Source organism: Triturus cristatus, chromosome 6 (assembly GCF_964204655.1).
Source record: "Triturus cristatus chromosome 6, aTriCri1.1, whole genome shotgun sequence".
NCBI lineage: Eukaryota > Metazoa > Chordata > Amphibia > Caudata > Salamandridae > Triturus > Triturus cristatus.
Window position 1 is genome coordinate 1,497,035,962 of NC_140589.1, and position 13,697 is coordinate 1,497,049,658.

The 13,697-nt window shown below is 43.0% G+C and overlaps 1 protein-coding gene across 2 annotated transcripts in view; it reads right to left on the reverse strand.

Moving 5' to 3' along the window:
• GPCPD1 (glycerophosphocholine phosphodiesterase 1) overlaps positions 1 to 12,600 on the reverse strand; it is a 701,876-nt gene extending 689,276 nt beyond the window's left edge. Inside the window, exon 1 of one of the 2 annotated variants that reach the window (XM_085612626.1) lies at positions 12,461 to 12,600. The gene's annotated coding sequence lies outside the window, so the exon portion shown is untranslated. Of the gene's footprint in view, positions 1 to 12,435 lie in introns of both variants that reach the window. The other variant, XM_085612627.1, reaches the window with a different exon arrangement.
• Between the last annotated feature and the right edge of the window lie 1,097 nt (positions 12,601 to 13,697).

Here is a 13,697-nt window from a genome sequence, read left to right on the forward strand (position 1 = left end):
AATTCGTAACTATAACGTGTGTGAAACCTATGGTTTTTTCAGTGAATTTGTACGTTTTTTTAAAATGCTAAGTTATGTATTTATTATTTTTTTCAGGTTTTTCACTGCGCGCGCGCTGTGGGCGTTCGGTGCACTTTGCGCACCGAGCGTCCACGGTTCGCCGTGCACGCACCTCGAGATTTAAAAAAACCCTTGGGGGTCCTTCTGTGACCCCCTGACCAAGGCTAGGGGGTCAGGAACTGTCCACTCTGCCCCCTTTTCACGTTCTCCACATTTTTTTTTCACCCCCTCAGACTGCGAGAGACACAATGGCGGCCGACACTTCCTGGTTTCGACCGATTCGAATGTTTACCGACATCTAACAACCAATCAGAATTGCGCTCGCGCACGGCAGGGTGCGCGCACGGTGCGCGCGTATAGATATTGATATGCTTTTTAAATGCTATTTTCTCAGGAAATACTGAACAGATTTACACCAGACCTGCAAAAGGCACTTCCTTGACCTTATGGCTACCTCTCTGCCAAATTTCACGCAATTCTGTTCAGCCGTTCAGGCTGTAGCTGCGACTAAAGGTCCTATGGAAAAATGCATGGGGAAAACGCGTTTTGGGACCTACCCCCTTTTTCTCGGCCCCCGCTTGAGGAATCACCCCGAGACTTTCAGGGTAGGAGCTGAACGGAGCACCCCATTAGTTTTGAAAATTTCGCGAGGATTCGTCAACCGGCGCCAAAGTTATTCAAAATAGAATTTTGAGATTTCCTATGGAAACTAGGTTGTAACTATAACTATCTACTGGCGACCGCCAGTAGATTTTATATATATATATATATACATATACATACACACACACACACACACTGCACCCTTAACATTAGCACAATATATCCGACAGGGTATAATCAGAATATTTAGATCCTTACAAGTAAAATATATCAGCAGGCAATAAATGACACACATTAAGAGACAACAAATAATTTCTATTATGTGCTGTATGGATTGTCACTAGCACAATTGTAATTATTTTACCAACACCTACAGTACATTGCGAATACTGCAGTGAGGCAACACGGTTTCTTGAAAACGCATACTACTTCCAAATATCTGTAGGGCAACATGTACGACCGTCAGGTTTTACAACTTGCAAATTTTAGCAAGTCACGAGACCTGATGTACTACAACTTTTCAGACGCTGTTTGCGACTCACAAAAGGTTGCAAGGGACCCGTCATTATTATTTATGAGGCACTTTGCAATTTGAGACCCATTGGGAATGGTGGCCTGCTGGGTTCAGCAGCCTACAATGTCTGTGATTGCTTTTGAAATAACCTTGGGGGTTGCTTCAGACAGTTCGGCGGAGGACTCTGAAGTAGGCACAGTTATTGGCCCTGGTCCCTCCACATCAGGATTCCCAATTTTTTTTTAGATCAACGCGGACATGGGAGGGGCAGAGTGAAAACGAGAACCCCACAATGGTGTTCGAATCCGGAGAACGACAAACTCGCAAGAAATTTTACCAATGGGGTCCTCCATTTAGTCACTGAATTCTCCAATGATCAAACACCTGATCCTCTTCAGATTTTTAACTTATCTGAACACTTTCTCTCATCTAATGAGATTACTTTTTGAGCGAAGGGCTCAGTTTTGTACCTACTGAGAAAACCAACTTTTTCGAAATTCAAATGGAACTTTTGCAAATTTTTTCGTCAATTACACCTGAGCCTTTTTAGGTCCAGCCTTGCGCAGCGAGCATGTGCTGCTCTATGGGAGGCTTCTTGTGATCACTCTAAACGTCTCTGTGTGGGACTAACTCCTCCCACACATTGGATTCGCCTTTGCGTGTGTCTTTCAATAATGAAAGCACGCAAATGGCCAAAGGCGGGTGCATGTCCTACCTCCTTTCTGATGTTCACTCCCACGGAGTTTTGCTCTCGGGAGCGAGCAGCGGCGCGCAGGGTGGCAGCTGCATTCCTCATCGTGGATCAGGTTACTACTTGAACAGAACGCACTGCCGGGCTTTTTTCTAATGTTTGTGTTCTCGGATTGTTGTGTTCTTCGGCAGTTTGAACCAAACACGCTTATCGATGGTATTTTTAACTTTTAAACACAGTTTGCTAAGATATTTTTAAGTTAACGTGTAAATATAGCACAAACTCGACCCGAAGGCTATCAGAGCACTGAGTTGCGTTCCACACGGACTCGTTCATTTTGTTAGGCTGGGAAGAATAAGTGATTTGCCCATTCACACTCTTATCTGCCTTTGAAGGATGAAAGGTGTGGTCAGGGTGACTGGTTTAGAATCGCACAGATTTCTTGGATGGGTGGGAGTTGTCAGAGAGATGATTCCTGTTTCAGACCAGCGCAGATACAAATTTGTTTTTACCTTAACATGGGTTACAGAAGGGGCCCGTTTTTGCAGCTGAACCTGCACCTCACGCAGGCAGCAGTGCATTTCTTCTGGAGCCCGTCACACGCTGAAGCTTGCACGCTCGCTCTTCGGGATGTGTGTGTGTGTGTGCGCTAAAGGGAGTTTTACTTGGGTCCCTTTAACAGTTTCCGACCAGGGTGTGCCTTCTGCTGCAGGAGGAAGTACAAGCCATAGCTAAAACAGCGAATGATATAATAGCATTGTGTGTATTTGTAAAGCGCACCTTTGCCCTCACCCCTAGGTGTCTTGGTGCTGATATGACAAACATTTATTGCTACCCAACTAAGTGGTACAGATTTTATTGACCGCGTAAGGATGAAAGGCTCAGTGGATCCCGCTTCATTGGAACCTGTGACAATGCCACGCGCAGTGTGGCAGCTGCATTCCTCATTGTGGATCAGGTTACTAATTGAACAGAACGCGCCGCCGTGCTTTTTTCAAATGCTTGTTTCATTTGTCTTGGTTGTGTTCTCGGATTGTTGTGTCCTTCTGCTGTTTGAACTAAAAATGCATATCTGATAGTATTTTTTTACTTTTAAACACAGTTTGCCAAGATATTTTTAAGTTAACGTGTAAATAAAGCGCGAACTCGACCTGAAGGCTATCAGAGTGCTGAGTTGCGTTCCACACGGACTCGTTCATTTTGTTAGGCAGGGGAGAATAAGTGATTTGCTCAGAATCACAGGATTTTGAGGTTTTGTTTATATTTGTGCGGTTCTGCAGGAACCCGAGAAGTGCATCTAACTCCAGTCATCCAGCTACTTATGTGAAAGGAGTGTGTGCTGCTGTTGGTATTTCTTCTTCACTCTCCATTCTCAAACTTTCTGCTGTCTGGACTCGCGACAGAAAGGACCACACTGCAGTAGGTATTTTTATGGGCCCTGAGGATGTGCTTTGCTTGTCGTCTATAAATGTACATTATAACTACTAGTTTTTTCAGCTCAACTAAATTCATACAAATAAAAAGGTTACCGTCAAAATGTTACCGACAAACATGCAATAAAATTTGCAAGAAAAACGGTGTCAGTTATTCAAGTAAATATATAAGAACACATTGCTCTACAACATACCTTAAAAACATTGCCAACACCTTTCGCTAAACACTTATAACGTCCCAAGGGCGAGACCTATTAGCTATGCCAGTGCTTGTTTCTTGATGGGAGCTTTATGTTTACATCTTGTTTTATTGAAAGAGCATCGTCAACGGCATCAGCACTTAGCGCCTACAACCCAGCGGGCCAGCGGATTACTGCACGGGTATATCAGCATGACAAAGCATAGTCAAAGTCAAAGCAGACAGTTCATACTTAAACACAGCATGCCGCCTACAACCCATCTGGGCCGGCCGCGTCTCAAACAGAGAGGAACGGGAAAAACCTATCCTCTTGAAGCTGATGCTGGAAGACAACCCCTTAGGTTTAAAACATTTTATCAAGATATCCTGGAAAAACCCCAAGAATACAAACCAAAAAGGTGTCAGAACGTGGCGGCCAGGGCCCTGTACTGGGCGGGGGGCCCTTCAAAGAACAGTCCCCTGAGACAACAGACCGTTATGACACTCAGAAAGAAAATGAGAAACAATAGTACAAACCCCAACTTCCCACCCCCCCCTACCCTCCCCTCATCCAGTGCATAGTTCAGATCATCCCTGCCCTTCCCCCTCGCCATCTCCTAGGGATCCCTGCTCCGAGCCTATTCAGGAGGCCGAGTCCTCTAGCCTGGTGAGCCGCAAGAGTCGAAGATATCTCGGGCAGGTCAATTCCCTGAATTCTGTGACCAATAAGGACTGAAACGGCTGCCAGAGGTCAATGAACTGCTCCGCATCCCCTGCCACTGTAAGCAACATTTTCTCTATTCCGAGCACATGCCACAATCTATGGAGCCAGCCCGTAACCGTGGGGAGTGTAGTGGAGTGCCAGTGTACGAGAATGTTCTGCATCGCTGATCCCAGCGCAATGTCGATCTGCCTACCTCTGCGGGATTTTAAGGGATACATTAACCTGTTCGGGAGACCTAATAATATATATGCTGGGAGGCGTGGCAGTTCAGTATCAAAATGGGAGTCAATATCGTCTATCACCTCTTTCCAGTAGGAGTCGAGGAGGGGACAGTCCCATAAAACATGCGTCAGCTTACCCACCCGCCCACAACCCCTCCAACAGGTGTCATCTTTACTGCGGTCCATGGCGTGTACACGTTCCGGGGTATAATACCAGTAGGTCGAGACTTTAGTGAAGGTTTCAGTGAGGCCCGTGTGATATGCCGAGTGTCTGGCTCTGTATGCTACCTGTTCCCATTCTTTATGACTCAGGGACCTACCCAATTCCTTCTCCCAGCGCTCCCTCCCTGGATTATAGAAGTGCGACGAGGGTGGTTGGAGAAACTGATAAAGGTCAGTTATGAGCTTTGCATCGGACGTGCGAGATAGAAGCCAGCGTTCATAAGGGAAGAGTCTCCTATCAGCCGTCTCTCGTGTCTGAGGGTGCATCGCCCAGTGGCGAACTTGCATGTAACGCAACCTCTCGGTCTCCGGGAGCGTGTATTCTTGTCGGAAGCGCGTGAAGGGGATGACTCCTTCCGAGTCATACATATGGCATAAAGCCCTACACCCCGCTGCACGTCCCGGGGTAAAGTCGGGATTATCCACCAGGGGCGTTAGAGGCGAAGGGAATGTCGTCAGGCCATGCTTGGTGTTGACCCATACACGCAGAGGTACCCTCGTGATAAATGAGGCGTATATAGATTTGCGGGGCGGTGGGCCCTGCGCAGGAACGGAACCTCCTGCAGAGGCCTGCCCGCCACCGCCTGATCCTGAAAGAGCCAATGCTTATCAGACTCCCACCTGCTCCATTCCACCAGATAGCGCAACTGCGCCGCTTGAAAATACTTACGGAGATCCGGGTTTCCCAGTCCCCCGACCTCCGGTGCCAACATTGAGAGTGCCCTCTTCATCCTGGGCTTCTTGCCCTGCTTGATGGGAGCTTTAAAGGGGAATTTAATCCTTCTGGTTTACGGCCTCCCTCAACGTTCCATCCGCCTATTAACAAAATACCAATTGAAATAAGGCTTTTGAAACTAAGGTTTTGAAGGAGGTTAGAATGCTTAATAAACGTTTTGAATATGTTCCATACAATATCTCACAGGAAGAACACAAAGCTCTCCTTATGTTAAAAAAACAATAATGATTTAATCATTAAACCCACAGACAAAGGTGGTGGCATTGTGATTCAATCAATAGGATCATATAAGGCTAAAATCTTACGACAATTGTCACACAATCATTAAACGCCCTTGTGCACCAATCCCTTGAGACATTCAGAAAGCAATTTTTAATATTACTTCTGAAGCCAAGAACTCAGGCTACCCAAGTGCTCATGAATTTAAATTTCTTAGCACCAAATTACGCAGGACACCAGTCCTCCATACGTTGCCTAAGGTTCACAAAAGTCTATCCAACCCCCCTGGAAGACCCGTCGTCTCGGGATGTGGTTTAGTGCTTGAACCTCTGTGCAAATATATAGATGTTTTTTATTAAAGAGCTGGCGATTAACACTAAGAGCTATGCACGAGACAATGGTGATATGATTGTACAACTTGAAGACATGTACTGTACTATTGGTGTGCTTGGACATAAATTCTTTGGACACCAACATCCCCCAGTTATTGGTTACCTGGCTCAAAAACTAGAACTATCAGGTGGGGGCAGACCATCAAGAAGTGCATATTCTCTACTACTGAAACCTCAGACCTTTCGCAAAAAGATAACGAGGCTCCGAGCCTTCTCTGGCACGACACCGAAGATCTTGAACTCGCTCCCACCGGAAATCCGCAGAATCCCCTACACGGCTTTCAAACATGAAGTAGAAATAATCCTAATGAACAAGTGCCTGCCTTAAATGACCATGGTACATCTGTTTTCTAAATCCTCCGATTTGCTTTTTTTTTTTTTTATTGGCCTAACTGTAAGACCCAGATTCTCTACCTTACCGTACTAAGAAATGTTTGTGTGCATCCTTGTACATTTTTATTAGTTCATTATGTTATCCTCTATTACTCAATCTACAATATTCCCCTTTACCTAGTTTTTCCCTCCAATTATTGTGATGCGCTCCGATACCCTTGTTCGCGCTATACAAAACTTTTAAAATAAAAATCAATCTATGACGATATAAATAAATCCATATTTTGCCGATATACGCCATTGGAGGCGTTACATCGATGGTATTTTCTTTATTTGGTGAGGCAATGAACACAGTTTAGAAATTTTCCTCAACTGGTTGAAATCTTGTTCCCTGGGCTTGAGCTTTACTTTCCATTCCAGCAATGAAAAGATCGATTTCTTAGATCTTACGATCTTCCCATGCGAAGGTAAACTAGCAACTAGACGTTATACCAAACTCAAGGCTCGCAATACCTTATTGCAGTATGCTAGTCACCACCCGAGAGTTCTAAAGAATGTTTTGCCCTTTGGGCAATTCCTCCGGATTAAACAAAATTGCAGGTTCAAAAGGATTACTTTCACAAAGCGAATATTTTGGCAAAAAAAAATAAATTGGAGGATCGTGGTTAGCCCCGACGATTAGTCAAAAGATCACTTAAACAGGCCTAATATAATCACGGAGACCTTTTACTGACACCTCCTGTTAAATAACCAATGGAGAGAATGCCATGTGTAACCACATTTGGAACACAAAGCAATGCCATCACCAAAGTTTTCAAAAAGCACTGGCCACTGATCCAATCAACAGATAATTCTAACGAATTGCCACTATTCCCTTTTCAAAAGAGGACATAATATGGGTGATCATTTGGTACGTGCTGCCTTACCCAAACCTCCTACTCCCAACTTGGTCTAGCTCTGGGGACTGAATATGGTTGTAGGTCATCACAAATGTGGGAATCGTATAATGTGTGACTCGACAATTAACACTAAACAATTCCAACATGAGAATATAGTACACAACTTAAAGATCACACCAACTGTAATTCTAAGAATGTGATCTGTGCATTATGGTGCCCTTGCAATCTAATCTATGTGGGTCAAACCACCCAAAAGGTTATGCAGGAATGAACATGCCCCTATGGTATCTCACTTACTTCACCACCATCATTCCCCTGATCAGATAAAATGACAGGTGATTGGACTGATATGTAAACCATCACATGGTGGGGATGTTCAACAGATACTAAACAAGGCTGAATGGCGCTGGATCTTGAGGTGCAACAGCATTATTAAGGGACCCAATACACTAGAGAATGCAGCTCTTTAATTTCAAACTAAAAGTAATGCAAGATCTTTACTTTTCCTCAATCACCTTTATGAAGGGTTGATGGTGATCTCACCCATACACATTTATGTGATTTACTGTCACTTGCATCATTTTTGCAGTGTTCAATGCTACTGTCCATGTCCAGTTTCTCTGTGGCTTATTTACATGGTATGTTGCTACTTGATTTAAGTATCCCTTTTCCTTCATTTTTTAGAGCGAGTTTGACTATGTTAGTACTCACACACAATTTCGGATTGTTTCTACTTTTTTCTATTTATGTTATTATTTTTGTTCAAACTGTAGGGAATGTTATGCCTCCCAACCCAGTCTTCTCTTTTGATTAATAGTTTTGACAATCTGCTAATATTCGGTGGGTTTGTTGTTTCTCTGACACAATACCCGGTAATATTGGATCTGTCATTGGGCCAAGTCTTTCTTTTACATTTCCCACTCGGGATTAGTGTCTCTGTTCATGCGGTAAGGTCACCGCTGCGTCCGACCGCTTCTCTCTCGAGCTAAGTCTTTCTTTCCAACTCGGGATTTGTGCCCTTGTGCATGCGGTAAGGTCACCGCCCCACTGACACCGATTATTCTTTATTATTGAGTCTTCCATTGATTTTTTTCACTTTATTGCACTTGGAACTTTCCTTCTATTTTTGGATTTTGACCATTATAACGAGGAGCCTCGTCTTTTGTCTAGCGCTACTGGTGAATAGTGCTTTTAAAGACGCTGTGATTTGTCTCGCGCTCATAACGCAACGTGGGGGAACGTTATGTGATCTTCACAGGATTCATCTTAATGGTAAGACTGTTAATGATTATTTTGCTTTTAGGTTTTTTATTTATATACATTATGTCATATTTCTTTCTTAGAAATCAGATACTTTTGCTCTGAATTCTCACTGAGTCAGGTGGATATGTTACACTGGCCTTTCGGATAGACACATTATCTACGAAATGTGTCTTACTCACTCTTTCCTATTTTGGTAAGTCTTACGGGGCTAGTAATAAGTTGAATTAGCACTCCTTAGATTAATACATTCCAGTAACTATTGTTTCTGAGGTCTAGAATTCTGGATGAGCTCGCTATCCCTTATTTGAATGCCACTGACAATATAAAAGTAGGCTGGTTTGTGATTTATTGGCTAGTGGTGACTGTGGCTCTACATTTTTGCCTTCTTTCCACATGGTTGTGGTTTGGCTTTTTAATGGTAAATGTTCACTATGTATTCATTTAATTGTATTTTTTTTTTATTTTTTAAATACACTCCCTTGGGTGTCCCCCTTTTTTTATGCACGATATCCCTTGCACTGTGTCATGCTCCCATTCATTGAAGCATCATTTTACAGCTGTGGTACCCATTTACATATCGTTTTTTCGTTTCATTTTTAGATTTCTTTGGATGCTCCCCTAAAGTGTTTGTCTGTCCTGATGATGACCTTAGAATAACATAGGTTGAAACTCTGTCGACGCTCACTCTTGGCATAGTCAAAAGGAAGCATTAACCTCTTGAGTGCCCATGACGAGATGGTCTCGTCATGGGCCGCGGTTGCGCTGTGCCCATGACGAGACTATCTCGTCATGAACCCCGCCCGCTAATGAAAGGGCCGGCACAGGGCGGGGAAAGGGAGGGGCACTCAAGGGGTTAACTGCCTTCTTCTGTTCTTGTTATTTGTTGGAATGCTTGTTTGTTTTAATTGTGTTTCTGTTTTGCCATTTGTTCTTTGTTTTTCACAGTATATTATGAATTATGTTTTTTTAGTGTTAAATATGTGAGCACCATGTTTTTGTAATTATTTGCTTATATTTTGCTATTGTTCAAACATATATATTTTTGTATCCATCTTCTGTGTTGAGTACCCATTCTTTTTTTTAAGTCTTTGTGCCTTAAAAAAACGTTTTCCTTATTAGACTAATTTATTTGTATTATTAATTGCAAATGTATTCTCCTTGTTAAATATTACTTCTCGAACCATTGTAGCTTTAATATTGCTTTTGAAATAAAGCATTATTTTCAATGCAGCCCTTTTTCCTTAAAGGAAAATGAGATACATTTAAAAAATAAAAGGTTCTCTTTTCATTTGATTTTTTTGTAGCACGGGCTGTGATCCGTGGGACGACTGCCTGCTCTGAAAATATTTTGCCACCCCCATTCACAAAGGGGTAGACGTACCTTGCGGACAGACCCCTTCCTGTTTACGAATGGCTTATCACCAATTTGAAATTGGTGGTAATCTGCAAATGTTTCGCAACCACATTCACAGCCGTAAAATATGCATACCTACCAGTGTGACTCGCTATTAGGAAGGGACTCCGTTTACACGCCCTTTCCTAATAACGACTTGCACACCCTATTTTGTGAGTCAGTAATAGGTTAACAACTCACACGATAGGGTTGGTACATAGGAAAATGCATTTACTGGCCGTAATAGGCCCGATGGGCCATTTGCGACTGGTGAAATGTGTCATACATCTAGCCCTTCATCATTTGTGAATTAAATCACAATTCATAGAAGGGGTGTGGATAGCCCCTTTAAATCAATACACAGTCAAGACATTTATTGCTGGGTAGGAGTTGGGGGGGGATTCGAAGATCAAGTCACTTTTTTTTCTTTTTAAATTTCCATTATGCTACTAAACGGTTAAAAACATTCAAATGAGGGTTTAGGGGAAAGTGGTTTTACCACGTGGAAAAATATTTTCTTCAAGCAAAAGAAAACATTAAATGTGCTATTGCACATTTGTATTGTATTAATTAATGCAGATTTTTCAAACTGTTGGAAAATCTGCATACTTAAGTATTAAACATGCAGACATTTCTAGAAATGTATAGCGGGCATAGACTTCTTGAAGTACTCCTAGAATCCTTTGAAAATTCTACTGCTGGGAGAAATTTGCAGTAAACGTAAATAATCCAGTGTAATTAATTCTCAACTTGTTTCAAAGAACCTTCAAGAAATGACCCAACGAAGCGTCAATCTTGAAATGTCTAAGCTATTGCCCCAATAGCTTTCGTGTGTAGCATCCTTAAGGGAAAAGTAGACTGACAAGAATTCTAAATAAAGACAACTTTAGAAAAGAAGCAGCAAAGAATAAACAATTTATGATACCTTGCCTGCTGTTACAGTACCTCAAAATGAGATACCAGTGCATAAATAGATGCAAACAAAAGAATATATTCATTTATTCGACTGGAGTCTATTATGCAGACTTTAAGAAACAATTTAGCATAAGTTGTTACATGCTTTCTACTGAGTGAGATAAGAATTTCAAACCCTAAACCGGTACACATTTCAGCTCCTCGTGAGAATGAGCAAATAAAAGAAGATTTGGAAAAGCTATCGCAAATCACGACGATACATTTATAGTGAAACTATTGATCCTCAACAACTAAGCAATACGCCCCCTCCCAATTCTTTCATGCACCAAGGCCATTCACCTGCGCAGAATGCAATTAACACCTAAGTTGACAGTTTCATGATTTTCCTGTTTGTTGCGGCAGCCACTTATTTAAAACCTTTCAATATTTGGTTCCTTATTTTTTTGGGGGGGGGTCAGACCCTTTCTTTTATTAGATGTCAGTCTTAAAATGTTTCGCATGTTATCTTCGGCACCCACACTTCCCTTGCTGAAATGCAATTGTTACAAGTCACTGCCTAGTGACCAAGAGATATTTAATTTTATGCACAAGGCAACACTACGCTATAGTTCGTCAAGAACAGCGTACATGGATTCTGCAGCAAAAAGATAAACTGAAAAAACGTCACATGGTGTATATTTAAAAGAATTTTCTAACGAAATGTTGATCTATTATGTTCTGGTGCATAATTACATAAATCGCACGTCACTTTTGTAAGAAATGAGTTAGGTGGGTTAGAGAAATTTTGGGGGCTGTAGAATGCTTAGAGCTGTTTAGATGGACAGTTAAAGAAATCCTGTAGATGCAAAAACGTGTGCTGGGTGTGATCGGATCTACAAGGATTGGTTATTTATCGAAGCAAAGCACTCGAAAAGAGATGGTCATCCAGTTTATGATATTACGATTCACCCTTCTCTTGAGAGCTGTGTGTTTAAACGACGGACGGATTCACCGTGCAGCAGCCCTTCAAACTAGAGTGCTCAGAAGCACCTGTGCACGACCCCAGCTAGGGCTTTCCTAGGGTCACAAGTAGGCGCACCTTGGTAGTGAAGGTCAGTGAAAATCACATCTTCAGGAATCTGCCGCGTACAGGGAACTGCTACTGTGTAATTTCCACGGACCCTTCACCAGGCTGCAGAGAACACCCAAAGGAGCGGATAACAAAAGCAAAACCCCACTCTTTATTTTTTAGGTTCCATTGTTCCCAACAATACAAACTAACAAGATCGCCAGTTATTTGAGGAAGCCTCATCGCGCCCCATTAAAATCAGCGATGACGCTGCAAATGTTTAATACAGTTATCAAATTGCGTCTACCGTCAGGCGCAGACCTCATCAGCCCCAGCAGTGAAAGGCTTGGAGATGAGCTGTACAAGTAGCGACATTCTGTCTCCCCTGCACCCGCGTCTGAAATGGCAGGTAGTGCCACATTTCAGCCCAACACAGACCTTAGACCAATAGCAGCGCCATCCGCAGAAAAAAACAAGAGAACACGCACATATACACGCACTACGGCACCCCAGTACCTCTAACGTCCCCTCCCAAGGTTCCAAAGGAGCCAGAGTCATCCCACTACCCTCTTGGCCTGGGTGGGATAATACCTCCTCTCTCCCAGCCAGTACTCACAGCGGTGTCGGGGATGGGGGGGTGAGGGAAAGGGGCCGCTCTCAGCGAGGTGGGGGAAGAGAAGTCTCCATGCCGGGCAGTGGTCACAGCGCCGCCCGGGCTTCGCCGTCTTACTGGAGCAGTCCCAGCCGGTTTCAACTGCCTACGAGAACAGGGCTAAGGGCTAAGGATAGGTCTTGACAATGTCACGTGACGGAGAGGATGCCCAATGGGAGAGCGAGTACGTTCTGTGACGTCCGGCGGACTTCCAGGAAATCCCTGTTGTTGTGCTAGAGAGATCTTGAATGCGGTGTAGTGCGGATAATGCGAAGGGTGTGGGAAGGTGCCAGCAGGGGCGTGGGAGACACGAATTATCTAAGGACAACAGGGACAAGTCTTGAGTGTGTTGTAATCCAAATGAAGTTCTGTACTTCTAGCGTAGATTAGTTAAGTTCTTTATTTAAGTTGTTACAAGTATAAATGATGAAAACCCCACCAGGAGCAGCTGTCCTGCTGCTCAGCCCATACCCAACTGACATTCACAGACATCCAACATTCCATCCATCCAACATTCCACACCACACTCATTCTGGCTGAGCAGCAGATAAACGCAAGTTACAACATATCTCCCTTCTTTACGGGGAACAAGTGCATTGTGAAATAGGTTAGATGAAACACTTAAAATAATGACAATATGGCAAATAACATATAGTCAAGAAATTGAATACAATGCATTAATAATAAGAAAAATAATGCAATACAACATAAATATCTCACATCACAACCTGTCACACCATACCACATCTCATCAAACTCACATAAACGAAACATCCTATCACAAGATACTACATCTCACCAAACTCACATAAAAGAAACATCCTATCACACCATACCACATCTCATCAAGCTCACATAAACAAAACATCCTATCACAGCATACTACATCTCACCAAACTCACATAAAAGAAACATCCTATCACACCATACTACATCTCATCTCGCACATAAGATTTCACACCACATTACATTCTGACCAAAGTATCACGTCACCTCCTGAAATAAGCCACCATCCTACATCATACACCAAAACCTATATGCACCAAAACCTATATGCCATAGATCACACCAGTTGGCCAGACCGGTACGACAAGCAACATACAGGGAACAACCCTTAAACCAATACATATATCAGGACACACCGCGCGCACCGCAGGTCAGAAAACGATCACCCTCATACACTTCTATCCAACATTCCAAA